Below are 17,167 nucleotides of genomic sequence, written 5' to 3'. Positions count from 1 at the left end.
CCTCCTGGACACCTTGACCTTCGTACCCCTCCTTGCCTGCCATCTGGTCCTCCTCGAAGGCTACTTTCCATTCCTCCTCTGCCTCTTTCTCGTGTTTTTCTCCCTAGCGATATTTCTCGCCTTGTCATTTAGAACAAAGACAGCTTTAAATGTTAAACAGCTACCTCCCTTTGTTCTGCCCCTGAGATCAGGGCTTCAGAGGAGTGTTGCGCCTCTGCACTTTGCAGAGCCCTGTCTCTTGCCTGTGGTGGATGTCCTCATCTCCCTGGCGCTGAGCACTTGATCCAACAGTGGGGCCACACCTGACATCTGCTACCTTGACATCCAAAGAAAGCAAGATGGGAGGAGCCTGGACCACAGAGATCAGGGGCCTAGTCAGCGAGTAGAAGGGGGTTGGGCTCCGGCGCAGAGAAAGCTGGCTTGAAACCGAGCGCGGCCATCCGCTGGGGGAGCTCAGGAAAATTCTTGGACTTCTCCAGCCTTCAGTTTTCTCATCTGTAAACTGGCAGAGGCTTGCTGGGAGAATTAAATCAAATGGTGAATGCGAAGCTCACAGAGCCCAGGACTCAGTAGGTGCTGGCCTGACTCCCCCTGCCTGGCTGGGAGGCCGGTGGGAACTGGCCGCCTGGCATGTTCTACATCTCAGAACAAAGGTGTAGGCTCAGCAGGGCAGTCCGTGTGCCACTGGAGCCGGGACTAGAAGGTCTAGGATGCCCAGGCTGGTGTCACTTCTGTCCCCCCATGGTGACTCTCAACTCCCCAGGGCCATCTCAGGTAGGCCATTCCAGTTCTCCAGGCCTTGGTTCCCCATCCCAGATGATCTCAGAGGTGGTCCAGCTCAAAAAAAGTCCAAATCCTATGAATCCATTCTGGAGCTCTCTGAATGCTTAGATCTGCATGTTGAAACCATGCCTGGAGGCCGCATGGCCAAGCTGTGTTTGACCCTTCCCTGCAGGAGGCACAGAGTAAGGCCCCCCAACCGGCCCCCCTGCCAGCAACTGTGGGATTCCCCAGGATATAGGACTTCCAGTGCTGAAAGTGGGGAAGTCCGGACAAACTAGGATGAGTTGGGAGCCCTAGGACAGGGCTCAAATGTGATTCTATCCATGTTGGTTGGTGCCCTACTGTGGGCAAGTCACAAGAATACAGTAATGACAGAAGCAACCCTTACCTGGAGGGTGCTCAGAGCACCAAGGAGGAGCAGCATGATGGATAGATGAATTGCCCTACAGTGTGTGAGAAGGGGCCTGGAGAAGGGGAGGTGAACTCTGGTTTGGTGGTGATGGGGGGGTAGTCAGGAAGGCTTCCCAGAGGAGGTGATAGTTGAGGTTTTGAAGGCTGAAGAGGTGTTTGTGAGGCAGAGTAGAGGGAGGGCTGGAGATGGAGCTCAAGAGGCAGAGCTTGGAGAGGTATAAAAGGACATAGTTAAGCTGGCGAGCAAAATGGTGTGTGATGGGGGTGGCAGGGCAGGAGGCTACAGAATGGAAAGGCATCCTTTCCATTTCCTTGCCATGTGGGGATGGGATGGGATGTGGTTTGGAAGGAAGGAAGTCCTCAGCACCAGGGAAAGGTTGGGATGCCTTCTCCACTTCAGGATGGAGACATAATTTCTACAGTGTCCTGGTTCCATGTCAGCCTTCCAAGGTCTAGGAGAATGTTACGGAGCTCCCCATGCCAGCGCTGCTTGGCTCCCTGGCATGGCTGGGTGCCTGGACTGTGGCCTGAGGCCAGTGGCCCAGAGCCCAGGGAAGCCAGCTGGTGACAGGATAGAGTTGTCCTGGCTTTGGCCAGGCAGACTGGTGGGCTCTGACCCAGGCTGTGATCCCTGCAGGACCTCCTCTTGGAGATATTTAGCTCTGCAAAGAGGCAAAGACGCTGTTTTAAGAGTATCCCCTTGCTCTGTGCTCCCTCACCTCATTCACCAGCACAGGGAATCTGAGGACCCAGCTGCTTTTGGGGGGCTGAGCTAAGCCAACTGACCAAAGCTAATTCCACTCCATCTGCCCCTGCAGTCGGGGGCCTGGATGACTAAGAAGCCGTGCATCAGAGTGCTGGATCTCCATCTGAAGACCAGACCTGGGGATGGGACTGTCTAATGAATATATCAATGACTCTAGGCCAGCCATGCTCATCCCCTCACCCCTGTGGGACAGAATGTGTTGTCTTGGTCCACCTCAAATCCTTTTTGGAATAAAACAAGAGTATTACAACCAACCAACCAGTCAGCCAACCCATCAATCAACCATGAGATGTTGACCAGAAGCTTCCACACAGCACCTCATGGGAAGGAGGCCCAGGTGTCAGGGCGGCCTAGTGAGGACCAGGATCTGGCTCCATTTGCAGCCCACATCTCTTTTTATGTGGTGGTAGTACACTTGGCCTTGAGAGATTTGGTGTCAGAGGCTCCCACACTTTTTTCTCCTGATCCACAATTGCTTACCAATGTGGATAATTTTGGGGACCCAAGGCTAGAAATAGATTTATATGGGTACTTAAAAAAATGGACCAGATGGGGCGCCTGGGTGGCTCAGTTGGTTAAGCGACTGTCTTCGGCTCAGGTCATGATCCTGGAGTCCCGGGATCGAGTCCCACATCGGGCTCCCTGCTCAGCGGGGGGTCTGCTTCTCCCTCTGACCCTCTTCCCTCTCGTGCTCTCTCTCGTTCTCTCTCTCAAATAAATAAATAAAATATTAAAAAAAAATGGAACAGATGGACAGTGATGACAATATAATAAGGTGTGTGTGTGTGTGTGTGTGTGTGTATTGTGAGGAAACACATACTTGGACCCCAGTGCAGCAGGTGTGAGGCCTGAGGCCCACCCCGGCCCTGGCCCTCAGCTACATCCCCTTCCTCCCTATGGGGGGTTGTGGGGGGAGAGCACCTGTCCACCCAGGCTTTATAATTTTCTGTTCACTTAGTAGGTCTCCCCAGGAGTCTGTGAATTCCTTGAGATAGGAGGCCTCTTTTTTCTTGTCTCTATCCCCCCGGCCTGGCACAAAGTAGAAACTCAATAAATGTTAGTTGAATGACTGAATCAGCGTTTGAATAACAGAACTACCTGCTCTACCGACCTCTCTCAGGATTATTGGGAGGAGCAAATGAGATAATGCACATGAAAGCACTTTGTAAATTGCAGAGCTTTATACAAATGCAAATCATTCACAGCTTTGGTGGAAATTATTATTCAAATTATTATTATTATTTTCACTGTGAAGGAGGCCAGGAAGGAGAGGGCAGTGGCATCAGTCCCCAGTGGTGGGCGCCCGGGCTCCAGCAGCCGGCACTGGGGCAGCGCTCCCAAGCCCGCCTCCGAGCCCCTTCAGTCCTCCCGGAGCGCCGGCGCCCTCCCTCGCGCGGGCCTGCCGGCAGCTGCCCGGCCTGGGGCAGAAGCCGCGGCTGGAATGCTGCCCAGTGTGGGGGCGGGGCTACAAGCACATCTTACCCCGGACAAAATGCATTAAACGCCAAGCTCGAAACGAAAAAGGTTTTCTTTTCTTTCTTTCTTTCTTTTTTTTTTTTAAGTAGAAAAGGTGGTGTGCTGGAAATGGGGTGATAGCAGAGAGAGACGGAGGCGAGGGGGTATAGCCCCAAACCCGGAGTTGGCCAGGTGTCCAGGCTGAGCTCCTGTTTGCAATGCGTTACCCCGCCTCTTCAACCCCTGGCCTCCGAGAGGGAGGGCTAGCCGGCTGGGCAGCCAAGAGACTCAGAGCAAAGGCGTGATTGATAATTGGCGACTGTAATTCTATAATTCATCTCCCTGCACCGCAGTGAAATTAAAAGAGTTTAGGTTCCCAAGCATAATGATCATCAATTAAACGCTGGGGAGATTTAGTGTCCTCATTTGAATTTTGTTTTATTTATTTAAATGTCTCTTTTCGGGGGACGGGAGTGTCGGGAGCAGGGGGAGCGGGCGGGCCAGGGGCCGGGGCGGGCGGGAGGCAGGTGCCAGGCAGGGGGGTCTCGGGGCGCCGGCCGCACGGGGCTGCCCGGGGGCGGCGGAGGGTGGAGCGCGGCCCGCGGGGCGGCGGGCTCAGAGAGACAGGGGATCCATCATCCCGGGCCTAATCAGTTAATACTGATAAACTGCCAGCAATAACTGCCAATTGCGCCACCGTTTGGATCCGCCAGTTCATTCATTTAGGGAGTGCGGCGGCCCGTCGGGGGAGGGGGTGAAGCGCGCCCGACCCGGCGTCTTTCCGCCCGTCTCCGCGGGCCGGTGGTGCATCTGGCGCGGGCGGAGGGCCCCCGACGACTTCTGCACGCGACGCAAAGAGGGCAGCGGTCGGCGTGAGGGCTGAATCAGGCCCCGGTGGGCCTGGGCGCGCCGGAGGAGGCCTGCCTGGTTCCCCGCCCGCGCCAGCACGCGGATGGCACCTGCCTTGAGGATGCGACAGAAACATGTCCTGGCCAAGCGGTGGGATCTCCTTGTGCGGGGCCAGAGAAGGAAGCCTCAGCAATCAGGCTACTTCCGGCGGCCCTGCCCTGCCCCCCAGCTGTGGGACTCAGTTGCCCTCTCTGGAAAGGAGGGGGCTGGGCTAGGCGGCCTCTAGGGGTCCTTCTAGCTCTGTGGCTTTGCGGAAGCTACCTTTCCATGCTGGTCTAGAAGAAGGGGTGGCTAACACATCCTCTGCCCTCCTTTCCAACCCGGAATAGTTTGAGGTTCGGAGTCCACCTCTCCACCTCCACCCTGAGCCCCACCCCCGCCCCCAGTTGCTGTCCATTTTTCGGGGTTGGTTACGGCTGCAGTTTCCTGGCATACTCTGATTCCGACTTCTCACTTGCAATCAAGAAACTAAAAATAGAGCATAAAGGAGCTCTCCAAGGGGGGTGGTGGTGGGGGTGGGCAGAGGACGAGGAAAATGCTTGGTTCCTCCTGGGAATGAGACCTCATCAGCTCTACATAGGGAGTTAGAAATCCAATCCAGACCATGGGCTGGGGTGGGGTGTGGGATGGGGAGCCTTTCTGATCACCAAGTAGGGAGCTTGAAAGAAAACTGAGTGTGTGTGGGGGGGGGGGGGGGGGGGGGGGGGCCGGGGGGGAGGGGGGGGTGGGGGAGAAGGAGGGTGGGCATTTTAGATCCTTGGGGATGAAGCCCATAGCATGCCTTGCACAGTGGCTCCCCACCCCTGGGGTTGAGTGAGAACTGAAATCCACAGATCCTGGGGTCTTACTTGGGCACCAGAGGCCTTATGTTATAATTCATCTGCCAGGAGGGAGCGCCGTATTCTAACTTTAGCAAAGGCATCTTGTGTAAACTGAGGCTCTCGGAAAGGCTTGTGGTGACTGGTTGTGTAGTTGGCTTCTCGGGCTTGAGACACACAAGAACCCCGTCAGAGATTTCCCCCGCAGAAATGGTATCTTTTGGCTTGCAGGGGATGGCTGAGTTCAAGCTGGACATGATAAGATTGAAAACTTTGCAGGCGTTGGGGCAGTGCTAGGAGTCAGCCCACAGGAGGGAGTGCTGAGGGGGAGCCTGGACTCTCAGGCAGCTGGTCCTAGGATACAGGCGACCCCTCTCCCTGGTAGAGCCCCCCCCCAACCCCCCAGGGAGCTCAGAAAGGCAAGCGGATGTGTGTAAATGACTCAGCAGGTACTGGGGGAGACAAGCCTGATTCTGGATCCAGAGCATGCTGTTTTTTCCTTGGAGCCTCAGTTTCCCCTCGTGTCTAATAGGATGTATGGCATAAAAGCTCTGGGGATGAAGAAGTGCTGGAACTATGCACTTCTATGCAAGGAACATAGTTATAACTTTCCTTTCCCATGCATAAAATCAGGCAGCAGCCCAGCCTTATCTTCCAAGGGGCAGTTCAGAGGGAGGACTTTATCTGCACCCTTGTCTGGTGCAGCCTTCCAGACCCCTTTCTCTCACAGGGCTATCTTTAGGACCCATGTTGCTTCCCCTCCGTGAGGGAGGAAGCGAAATGGCTGATATTAGAATCCAGAGACTAGCCATGTTTTGGTACCACTGATTCAAATCAAGATACTGTCTTTCAGTCTCCCCTCTGTCTTGCTGAACTCATTCCAGCTCCCTTACCAAGCCCATCTAGATGGAGAGACAGTTGGTCCTGGAAAATGTGGTGATTTCTCTAGTGAGGGAGGGCTGAGCTGTGGGGAGGCGGGCCCTGCTGGGGGCACCCCTGTGCATCCTGATGAGGCCTTCCATGGCTCCTTACAGATGGATGCTGTCTCCTTCTAGTTTCTAAAAGAGTCCCTTCATCGCCCCTTCCTTCAGGAAGGCTGAGGGTGTTCTGGGTTGATCCAAGGACTGTTGAAGGTGACCCCTGTTCCCAGGGAATGCCCAATTCTATTTATGGACCTGTGACGTTTCATCCTGTGCCTGGGCCATCCACCCACCGTGGCTTCTCTGCCCTGACAGGTCTGGTGTGAAGGGCTGTTTGGCACTTCCCCAGGGAATGTCTTTAGCCCCTTTCGGAGGACCAGCAGGTGTAGTTGGGATGAAGAGCTCCAAGGGGCAAAGACTGTACAATTTTCTGTGTAGAATCTGTAAGAGCACCAAGCCCAAGTAGGCATGAAGCCCAACAAAGGCTTTTTAAAATTACCATGTGCTGTCCTTTCTCTGATTACAAAAGCAATACATATTCATGGTCAAAAATTTGGAAAATACAAAAAAGCACAACGAAAAAATTCATCCATATTCTACTACCCAGAAGCCAGCACTATTAATATTTGAGGTGTAGCACCTCGCTGTCCTTTCCTTTCTTTCTGACTCTTTATCTCTGTCTTTTAATAGGAATCTCATGTAGAAACACTTTCTTGTCTCCTACTTCATAAGGGCATGTGGGGAGCATTTCCCTCACGCAACAAACGCTGGGCAAAAAGTGTAGCCAGGTGTTTGGTCTGGGAAGCGTGGGAGAGCGGGCTCTCAGAGGGGATCTCAGCACTGAGATGGGGCTCTCTCCTGCTTCCAGTGAAGCCAGAGGACCATATAATCCACGGGCGGGAGAGGTAGCCCCCGAGGCGGGGCAGGGTGCAGGCCAGTGTCCCAGGGCATCTCGGGAGTGTGCCTGTCTGATCCTGTTGCCTCGCTGGAGGTCCCTTCCACTGAGTCAGCCACCTTCCTGTGTGGGCTCTTGCTGCAGTGGGAGGAAGGGAGGCGGCCACGGTGCCGGTCACTTGGAAGCTCAGAACAACGCTAGGAATGTAAGGCACTTGGAGGGAGGGCGGAGTCGAGAGCCCTTTCCCCAATGAGACACGTTTGAGAAATAACAGTAACAAGGAAGCCGGTCCCATTTAACTGCAGAGCTTGACTTTAGCTAAGGGGGGCAGGGGGTGTGCGTCTGTGGCCCTCAGGCTCTCCAGATGCCAGGCCCATTGCTTCAGGATTTTGGTTTGGAGACTTGACCCACACCTATGCCTGTCTGGTCCACACAACATGTCAGCTTCACCTTCCTTAAAGCATTCTGCCTGGGCCACCTGATCTGACAAAAGCCTGCCTCCTCTCTACACCCAGACATTCTTCTCTCTTCCCAACTCCACTCAAGATGCTCTTCCTTTAATGGCAACAAAAAAGCCCGAAATAACCTGATTGAAAAATGGACAAAATACTTGAATAGATAATATCCAGATGGCCAACAGACACATGAAAAGATGCTCAACATCACTAATTATTGAAGAAAGGCAAATCAAAACCACAATGAGATGTCACCTCACACCCATTAGGAGGGCCACTGTTAAAAAAGCAGAAAATGACACATGTTCAGGGGGATTTGGAGAAATTGAAACCGTCATGCACTTTTAGCGGGATTGTAAAATGACACAGCTGCTATGGAAAACAGTATGGTGGTTCCTAAATAAATAAATGAATAGAATAGAACTACCATGCAATCCGGCAATCTCACTTCCGGGTCCATATCCAAAAGAACTACGAGCTGGATCTCAAAGAGATACTTGCATGCCCACATTTCTAGCAGCATTATCCACAGTATCCAAGAGGGAAGGAACCTGAATGTCAATTGATGGATGAATCGGTAAACAAAATGAGGTATTACATACAGGAGAATATTATTCAGCCTTAAAAAGGAAGGACATTCTGATGCATGCTAAAACTTGGATGAACCGTGAGGATATTGTGCGAATAACCGTGAGGATATTGTGGTATTGTGTGTGGAAATAAGCCAGTCACAAAAGGACAAGTACTGTGTGATTCCACTTTTGTAAGGTGTCTAAAGTAGTCAGATTCCCAGAGACAGAAAGTAGAATCATGGTTACCAGAGGCTGGCGGGGAGAGGGAGATGGGGACCTGTGGCTTAATGGATATAAGGTTTGTTTTGCAGGATGAAGAGTTTTGGAGGTGTGTTGCACAACAGTGTAAATGTACTTAACTACTGAGTTGTACACTTAAAAATGTTTAAGATGGTGGGGCGCCTGGGTGGCTCAGTTGGTTAAGCGACTGCCTTCGGCTCAGGTCATGATCCTGGAGTCCCGGGATCGAGTCCCGCGTCGGGCTCCCTGCTCGGCAGGGAGTCTGCTTCTCCCTCTGACCCTCCCCCTCTCATGCTCTCTCATTCTCACTCTCAAATAAATAAATAAAATCTTTAAAAAAAAAAAATGTTTAAGATGGTAAATTTTATGTTATGTGTTTGTTTGTTTGTTTGTTTTTTTACCATAATTAAAAAGAAAAAAGAAAGAGATTTTCTCTTTGCCTTCTCTGGCCAGCCTACCAAAGAAAGAGCTACCCCTTTCCAGAGCTTCTCATGGGCCTGCATTTTCTACAGAAACCCCCTAAACTGACCTATTACCTTTTTATGTGGTCACGTTCGAGCTTCCTTCCAGACAAGTTCTTTGAAGGCAGGGGGTAAAATCTTCACCTCTTTGTTTTCCCCGTGGCATCGAACACAGTGCCTCAAACTTAATGGTGGCCCAACTAATGTTTGCACACTGAATTGTCACTTCCGTCCATAAACCCTGGACTGTGGGCTGGAGGGCGACGGAGAGAGGAGAGAGGAAGAAGACAGTGCCCGGATAGGAGTGGGGTGTCCACACACGCCTTTTGAGGCAGCTGGTTTCTATTCGTGGCTCAGCTCACACATACACCTTCACCGCACGCGTAGACAGTGACATTGGGGGAACGGAGAGAACTTGAGTTAGGGTTGCACCTATGGAAATGGGGTTTTGGACTCAAAATGTTTGGAAGGCACTAACCGGAACCACCTGGGACATGTACCTAATTTTACCCTTCTTTGGAATTCCTAGAGAGGCAGATTCACCACTCTCCTCAGGAACACAGATCAGTGCCTTACAACTGAAGAGTTGTAAGAGCTGGGGAAGTTCCTCCTGACCTCTCACCTCCCTCCCTCTGGCCACCTTGTACACCTCTCCTCTGATGACATAGAGAACGCTCCCCGGCACGACGTCCCTTGTAGGCACTTTTAAAAACTGCCCTTGAACAGAATAAAGATCGCTTGCATTAGGTATCTGTAATTTTCTCTTTGTAGGGTGGTTCCTCTGCTTAATTAATTGTCTGGTTCTCTTGAAAAGCAGTCTTTTCCCCCAGTTCATGTTTCGTTCTTGACCTAACATGGCCATTCCTGGCCTTTAGAATGGGATTTGCTTCTGGTGGGGACTTAAGTTTCCATAGCAACGCTGGCAGCCATCTTCAGAGTACTGTCCCCCAGCCCGAGGGCAGGCTGGTACCATACCTCAGGGCGTCGGTTTGCTGGGTTCTAAGTCTCCCTTTGGTCAGGGCGGACCATAGCTGCAGTGACTCAAACTACTAAGGGGACACACAGAAAACACATGAAGGAGTCTGCTTACTTTTAGTTCCCGGGGACCCTGGGCTCCTGAGGACACATGGGTGTTTACTCTGTAGCCTCACAGCATTTTTTTTTTTTTTTAAACTGGGGATTGGAGGTTTTCATCTTATTTCCGAATCAACTGGGCCTTTTTCTCTAAGCAGGGCACCCTGCTAAGGTCCAAGCGGGAGAAAGGCCTGAATCCTAGCTTTGGGGCTTTGTCTGTTTAAAGTTTATTCTTTACGGCTATTTTTAAGTAAACTGTAAGCAATGTGAGGGTTTCTTCCCACTCTCTCTCTCTACCCCCAAACATACTACTCAGCACCCCATCGGTTTGTGGAATCACTTCCAGAGTCACTAACATGGCAATCCAGGCCCCCAATTCACTGGCCTCAAGCCGCTTCCCTGGTTGTAACTCCCTCATTCCCCCTTGGGTTCCTGCCCTCCTGCCAACGGGATATTAGCCTGCGGTCAGAACACACCCAACACTCAATTCCTCTCTGTCTTGTGCTTGTGAGTTTGCCAATGCCTTTTCTCCCAACCCACTTGTTGAAGTTCCATCCCTTCTTTAAGACAGGTCTTCTCAACCCATGTGTTGTGAGGAATTCATTCTCCTCAGCCCTGAGGGCTGCCGGATGGGGCTGGAGCCACTGGAAGCCCTCTTGGCCAGCGTTCCCATCCATGGGGAGCATGATCCCTTTGTCCCAGTGAGCTAGCCATTTTCTGGGTGTGCCATGTCGTGAAAAGATCCGGAAGCATTGCTTTATGGCCCAGCTCAATGCTGCCTCCCCCACAAAGCCTCTTCCCAACCCTCCAGCCAGAAGTCTCCTTGCCTCCCTTGGATGCCTCCCCTGGTCCTTCTGGAGTGTCTTATGGTCTGCTTTGTATCATGGGTATTTATTGCTTTTCTATAGGCATCTTTCCTGCTTCCCTCCCCCAAAGGATTGGGAGCTCTTGGAGAATTTTGTTCTTATTTAGTTACACACAGTGTTTAGAACTTGTCCTACGTGTACTTGGGACTCCTTACATGTTGATTTGAAATCTAGAACTTCTGTAACCATAGCTCGTCCTCCAAGCCGAACCCCCCTTGGTATGATGCTCCTATTCTTATGACTCCACCACTGTTTGAAATGCTTTGGAATTTCTTTTCTGGAATTACTTTCAGAGAAAGTTTATGAGCCAAAGAATAAAACTAGTCTCTTTTCTTTAGAATCAAACAACTTGTATTTAATTTTCATTTTGTTGCCATTGCTAGTCAACAAATATTTATTGAGCCCCAGGCACATAGTTCTGTTTTTTTGTTTTTTTTTGTTTTTTTTCAATTTAATATAAACTACTTGTCTACCTTAGTGGCAAGATTTGGCTCCAAATAAGTTTGGTCTTTTTCCAGGAATTGAATTTACCCTCAAAACATTAAAGGTTTACTGTCTTGGAGCAGATTCACAACAATGGAAGCAAAGAATACAAAACTGCAAAACAAAAAACAAAAAACAAAACTTAAGCCAAAAACAAAACAAAACAAAACAGTGAGTGGTAACATCACTGGGATAAATGCAGAGCCTCCCAGAGTCCTACCTTACAAGGGACAACATTAACTTGGATGCATGAAATCTGGCGTGTTTGTTTAAGGGACGCGGTCTCCCTGGCTTATGTCATACCTCATACAGGAATATGTCATTCAGCGAACAATGAGTCAATACTGTATGTAGTTAGATTACGGCATTTGAAGGCAACGGATGCAGTTTATGTCTTTGCTGTGTCGCCCACCAGCTGGGCTACCTTGGGCGGTCATTGAAGTTTCTGGTAGTTTACTCACCTTTACAATGCGGTGGGTGGTGGTGGTGGTAACTACTTAATAGGGCTGTTGGTAAAGATGAGTGTTGGCTCTGGCATCCAGATATTCTGATTTTAAAGAAAATACCTACCAACATTTTGGATTATTATTTTTTCCCCCCAGAGGATAGAAGGGCTAAGGAATAAATTGCTGCCTTCACACTTTTAGAGACTTAGATTACAGACTGGCTTTATGATACTGATTCCTCTGAAGAAAACTGTAGAAGTCCTGGCATTTGGTTGCTGTAGAAATGATATGGGTGAGAGCCCATGAAGAACTTCCCCTGAATATGGCTAGGCAGAGGGAAGGGCAAGTGAAGAAGACCAAGAAATTATTTATTAAGAAGCAGGATCCGCGGTGCCTGGGTAGCTCAGTCGGTTAAGCGTCTACCTTAGGCTCAGGTCGTGATCCCAGGGTCCAGGGATCAAGCCCTGCATCAGATTCCCTTTTCAGTGGGGAACTTGCTTCTCCCTCTCTCTGCTCCTCCCCGCATTCATGCTCTCTCTCTCTCTCAAATAAGTAAATAAAATCTTAAAAAAAAAAAAAAAGAAGCTGGATCCTAGCTTGGCCAAGTGCATCAAGTAATTCCTGATTTCTTCCAGCAGAGTAGCTATTTGGAAGACCATTGGGACCTTCTTCTGAGCTGTGGGCTCTGCTTTACACCAGCTGCTGTCCTCCAGGCCTGGCACACGAGGCCTGCTGGTCAGAGGTCAGCTTCTCCAGAGCGCCTGCCCAGACGATTGTGCCAATAGATATGGTGACTTCCTATGTGCCAGGCGTTTCACACAAACCCAATTCACTTCGCTCAAAGAGGTAGGTACCTGTTTTATGGATAAAGGAACGAAGGCTGTGAGAGGCTAGCAAACCACCCATGGTCACATAGTGAGTCAGGGGTCTGAGATATCTTAACATCCCAGCATTCACATCACTCCTTGGCCCTGTCTACTTTAGGAATTTGAAGATTTGTTTAAATGAATGAATTCCTTCGTTATCACATTTATTGTGGGTCCTCCTCCCACAGTGTTTAGGCTCCACGAGGTTAAGAATTTTTATCTTTCTTGCTAACTGCTGAATCCCTAGTACCTGGAAGAGTGGAGGCACACATCAGGGATGCTTAGTAGCTTTTGTTGAATAAATGAACTTCTTCATACATTTGTAATATATTGCTTTTTTTAACCCCCCCCCTTTTTTTTTTTTAAGATTTTTTATTTATTTATCTGAGAGAGAGAATGGGAGACAGAGAGCATGAGAGGGGGAGGGTCAGAGGGAGAAGCAGACTCCCCGCTGAGCAGGGAGCCCGATGCGGGACTCGATCCCGGGACTCCAGGATCATGACCTGAGCCGAAGGCAGTCGCTTAACCAACTGAGCCACCCAGGCGCCCCGCCCCCCCTTTTTTTAAAGTACATTGCTTTTTAGGAATTCTGAGCTGTATGTCCCTGGGCCTTCTGAGAGCTCTGTATTGCACAGGTGGATTTCAATCAGTGTTATTAATCAATGCACCAACTCTATACCGGGGAAAACATATTCCCAGTCTAAAGCCTGTTTCCTGTGGGCACTTTTCTTCTTTAGAGGTGATCATAAGCCTCAGAAATCAACTTGTCTCAGAGTTGTCATGATAAATAAGGCCACAGATGTGATGTTCTGGTGTTTAATTCTTATACCCTTCTCTTTGCCACAGTCCCCAACCCCTGTGGTTCCACCCACAGCTATTCAGTTATCCGCTTGCCCTCCCAGTGCCTAAGTGGAGTTACGTGATTCTAGTCCAAACCCCTTGTATTACAGCGGAGGAAACCGAGACCTGAGATTGTTCACTGGCCCATGGTCAGGCGGTTGGCAGAGCCTGGAATCCAGGGCCCGCCTGCTTCCCGGGCCAGTGTGTCTTCTCTGCCACCGTGTGCCCTGGGCAGGAAGGCCTTGTAAGAACAGGGATGAAAACAGATGTCACTGGTCCCAGGGATGTTGGGTTCGGGGTGAAGGGATGACAGAGAGGAGCCAAAGGGTGACAAGCACCTCTCCTTGCTCTCCGCCACCACGAGGCCACTGTGCTCCTTGGCAACCCCTTCAAATGATGGCATTTTCAGCAAATGGAAGGGAAGTAGGTCTTTCTCTTTCCCTCCCCCCACCCCCCATTGTAATTAGTTGTCAAAAAATTTTAGATGGAAGGGGGAATGCTCAGGTCCTGATGAGATGATACAGCAAAGATTTCATTTCATCTTGAATTTGACATTAAACTTTAATAGTCTCAAGGACAAGAAGCCAAGAGATATCAGATGTAATGAGATAAAGCAAAGTTTCTCTGACAGCAAATTTGATCACAAATGGGCTCCGAGATTGCTTCTTTGATATAAATGAAACATAATTCATCTTCCAGCGCCCCGAATGGGCTTTCAGGCTAGGGATGAGGCTGGCATCTCTCTTGCCTGGCTCTGACAAGTGGCAGCACAGGGAGGGGGTGGAGGCTTCGCCGGACCCCGCCTGGGCAGTCCAGCCGCTCTGTCTGGGAAGCGCGGAGCCAGCAGCTGCAGTAGCTGGAGGGTCGGGTGGTTCCAGTGGGTGCAGACACCTTCTGCTTGGAGCTGGGTTTTGACCTGGGAGGTTCTCCTCAGGCTCCGAATGGCAAAGAGGGTGTCAAGCAGGACAGGACCCCCTTACCCGTCTGGGCTCTGTGGGAAACTGCTCTTTGATGATTTCCTGGTTTGGACATGCAAGAAGCACAGCAGTTTATGTTGAACGACCCCATTCATCCTCTTCTGACATATTTCCTTGAAGCAGTTCCTTCCTTCCCACACTTGCTGTGGCTGCCCAACTTCAGACAGCGCGGTGCTGGGGCAGGGTAGGGTGCAGGGTTCCAGCCTCCCAGTCTCTATAAGCTCCCCACTGGTTTTCTTAATCTTGCATAAATTACCATGTTAATTACAGGGCCTGCTCACCACCTTTCTGCAAGGTGTTGCCCTCAGCCTGTCTTCCGCAGAGTACGGCAGGTGCTGCTGGGTCAGCAGCTCAGGGCTGGGCAGTGCCACCCCTGCAGCCTCCTGCCTGGCCTCCCGGCCTCCAGCCTTTTGCCCCTTCTGGTCCTTCCTCCTCAGGCCACAAACCTGCAAATACTTTAGGACAGATGCCCTACTCTGATGCCCTAGGCCCTCCGCAATCTGGTGGCCCATGCCCTTGTGTGCCTCTCCAGCCTGTCCTTCATTCGTGGCCACGGTGGGGGAAAAGACTCCCCACGCAAACCATAGCCTTCTCATATTTTTGCTTTTGAAGTCCGCTCAGGAAGCTCTTCCCCTGGTCAAACAGTGCTCACTCTCCTTCAGTCCTGAGGTTGCTTCCTCTTCTTCTTTTTTTAAGATTTATTTTATTTATCTGAGAGAGAGAATGCAAGTGCACACACGGCAGGGTGGGGGGTGGTGGGGAGGGTCAGAGGGAGAGGGAGAGAATCTCAAGCAGACTCCTCGCTGAGCATGGAGCCCAAAGACGCGGGGCTTGATCTCATGACCCTGAGATCATGACCTGAGCCAAAATCAAGAGTCGGATGCTCAACTGACTGAGCCATCCAGGTGCCCCCTGAGATCACATTTTCTGAGAAACCTTCCCTTTCCAGGTCTGCCAGAAGACAGCTTCCCTCCTCTGGGTTCCTGGACTACTGTATGACTCAGGGTCTGTCTTCCCTGTCTTACTGCTATTCCTGCACATTCTTTTTCTAGACCAAGAGTTCAAAAGCCATGTCTCATTGATCTTTATATATCCCGGGGCTTATCATGGTGCCCAGCTTGGAGCAGATACTCAGTGAGGGCACATTAGATGAAACCAAATCCTGGCCCATAGCGTGGTCTTCTGGGACATGCCAGGCTCAGTTTGGCCAATTAATCCTCCCCAGTGGTTGAGAGGATCAGAATGTGTGCACACTTACCTGTCTGCCCAGGGTGGAACAAATACACCAAGTGTAGTAGTAGTTCAACCTAAATAACTTTGTCCAAATTCTCCTTGATTGAGGGGCACCTGGGTGGCTCAGTCAGTTAAGCATCTGCCTTCTGCTCAGGTCATGATTCCGGGGTCCTGGGATTGAGCCCCATGTTGGGCTCCCTGCTCAGCAGGGTATCTGCTTCTCCCTCTCACTCTCCCTCTTGTGCTCTCCTTCCCTCTCTCTCTCTCTCTCAAATAAATAAATAAATATTTACAACAAAACAAATTCTCCTTAATTGAGAGTTTGGGATTGCAAAATTGAGACCAGACTGCAGACAGCTCTGCGTCTTCCCCTCTTTCCTAGAGGCCCAGAGTGAGGGCTCAAGTGAAGGTGTCTTTATCTTTTTCAGCTGAAGACAGCCTGAACATGTGATGGGGAGAGAGTTCTCCTGGGAGTGGGAGTGGAGGCAGAACAGAGATGGAAAGCAAGGGCTGGTGCGCTCATTCTGGGGAAAGAGAGCTCTGGGTCCCATCAGAAATGTAGATTTAGCCCAAATGTCCATCAACACATAAATGGATAAACAAACTGTGGTACATCCATACAAGGGAATATTATTCAGCCACAACAAGGAATGGACTACTGATACCTCCTGCCATGTGATGAACCTCAAAAACATGATGCAAGCTGAAAGAGGCAGGCATAGAGGTTCTCTATTGTATGATTCTATTTACATGAGCATCCAGAATAGTAAGTCTGTAGTGACAGAGAGCAGATTGGTGGTTGCTAGGGGCTGGGAGGAGGGAGTAGAGGTATGGGATTTCCTTTGGGAGTGATGAAAAAATTTTGGAACTAAACAGAGACAGTGGTTACATAACACTGTCAATGTATTAAATTGTCTACTTTATATGAATTTCATCTCAATGAAAAAAGTTAAAGATAAGCAAACACAAAAGGGAATGTAGGTTTCATTCTGGGGAATCTGGGGAAATTCTACTAGACATCTTTCCTGTTGTCTGGTTGTTGTCTTATGAAGCTGCCTGCATACGTGTGTGGGTTTCTACCAGAGCTGTCACTCTGTGCAACTCCAGGGGCCACCACTGACATGATGGTCCATGCATGGAGCAGAGTGGGCCTGTGTCCACCCTGGGGTGTCATGGGACCTCTGGCCACAAGAGGGGGATGGCAGAGGCTCTAGGCCAGACTCCTTCATCCATGTCTCCTGATCACATAGTCATGATGTGATTTATTTCCCTCCCTGTAGCTGCCAACCAAAAGGCCTGACTGCTGATGATCAGGAGCCAGTGGGTAGAAAGAGGGTTTGCTCCTCTGTGGCATCAGTCTCCATCCCTGCTGTCCTGCCTGTCTCCCCACACAGTGGTCATTGCCTGCACTCTCGAGATACAGTGGCAAGGGAGGGGGAAAAGACCCCAGGTGATGACAGAAGAGACCTAAAGTCATTATTTTAATGGAGTCATTGGCTGTGCTTCCAAATCTCCTTATCATTGTCATTAGAATTAATTTGATTGCATGCTCTCCCTCTTCTCTCCCTCTCTCTCTCTCCTTTCTCATCACAAATGATTTTCCTCATAGATGTGTTACTCTCGGGCATGACAAGTTTCCTCCTGTTGGGACCTTTGAGGCACCAATGGCAGTGTGTGGGACCTCCTGCTCACTCAGG

This window comes from Mirounga leonina, unplaced genomic scaffold, assembly GCF_011800145.1.
Source record: "Mirounga leonina isolate KUSES-001 unplaced genomic scaffold, KU_Mleo_1.0 Mir_153, whole genome shotgun sequence".
NCBI lineage: Eukaryota > Metazoa > Chordata > Mammalia > Carnivora > Phocidae > Mirounga > Mirounga leonina.
The sequence above is the reverse complement of the archived record's forward strand: the minus strand, read 5'-3'. Positions refer to the sequence as shown.